This window comes from Aplysia californica, unplaced genomic scaffold (genome assembly GCF_000002075.1).
Source record: "Aplysia californica isolate F4 #8 unplaced genomic scaffold, AplCal3.0 scaffold00421, whole genome shotgun sequence".
NCBI classification, from domain to species: Eukaryota; Metazoa; Mollusca; class Gastropoda; order Aplysiida; family Aplysiidae; genus Aplysia; species Aplysia californica.
In genome coordinates, this window is record NW_004797691.1 from 449,876 (window position 1) to 451,142 (window position 1,267).

The window sequence follows — 1,267 nt, forward strand, 5'->3', positions numbered from 1 at the left end:
AGTAAGAAAGAAAAAATCAGAGAGAGAAAAAATAGAGCGTCAAATAAAAATAATAGCTCTGCACGTTAATTGACTGTGAGGTCGCAAGAGAAGCAGGAAAAAACATTCATCAAGAACGGCCACGTCTGTGCGTGCGTGCGTGCGTGCGTGCGTGCGTGCACTCCAACCTAACTCTTTCTCTCCCCCCGGAACATTCTATAGTTATTAACCCTTCAGACGCTATAAGGATTCTTTTCGATGGGCCTCTCGCCAGCGGAAGCCAACGAGCGGCGAGTGAAAAGGTTATAAGCGAACCATGAGAAGAGAATGAGAAGATAACAATGGAGGAGCGTTTATGAATGTCCGCTGGGCCCAGCTGTCCGTATATGGCACCGGCCACCAATGGTGCGTCTAGATCAGAAAAAAACAGAATGAATGCTCCTGGATGGTGTGCAAGCCACTGGATGTCCTGTGCAGCTGCTGTTAGTGTTAGTGGTGTTTGCTTCGTGTCCTTCCCATGAAGGGAGTCATGATAAATTGTAAGGCACAGCTAGATAGCCAAACAGCATGACTGCAGTAATTGTACTAAATAAATAAAATAAATAAATGAATGAATGAATGAATGAAAGAATGAATGAATGAATGGGAAAGAAAGAGAGAACGAAAGAGAGAACGAAAGAGAGAACGAAAGAAAGAAAGACAGAACGAAAGAGAGAACGAAAGAAAGAAAGACTAAACGAAAGAGAGAACGAAAGAAAGAAAGAAAGAAAGAAAGAAAGAAAGAGAAAGAAAGAAAGAAAGAAAGAAAGAAAGAAAGAAAGAAAGAAAAAATACAAGCTCTACCCTCCCTATAAATGCAATAATAATTATATCTTCTTTTTTTCTACCCACTGGCAACTATCTATCTATCTATCTATCTATCTATCTATCTATCTATCTATCTATCTATCTATCGATCTATCGATCTATCTATCTATCTATCTATATCGGAGGTACATGAGTAAATGGGTTTGGAGTTTCACATCACCCATCTTTTCACCTGTAATATGGAGTCGTCATAATAATCATTGGGTTTTTTTTTGGTGTTTTTTTAATATGTGGTTTTACACCCCCCATTGACACACTTGAAATCATTTAGGAGACGGGTTTCCGACAGCGCCTCTCAGAGCCAATCCGGGCTGAGAGTTCTCTGTTTCTCCCCCCTCCCCTCTCTCTCTCTCTCTCTCTCTCTCTCTCTCTCTCTCTCTCTCTCTCTCTCTCTCTCTCTCTCTCTCTCTCTCTCTGTCTT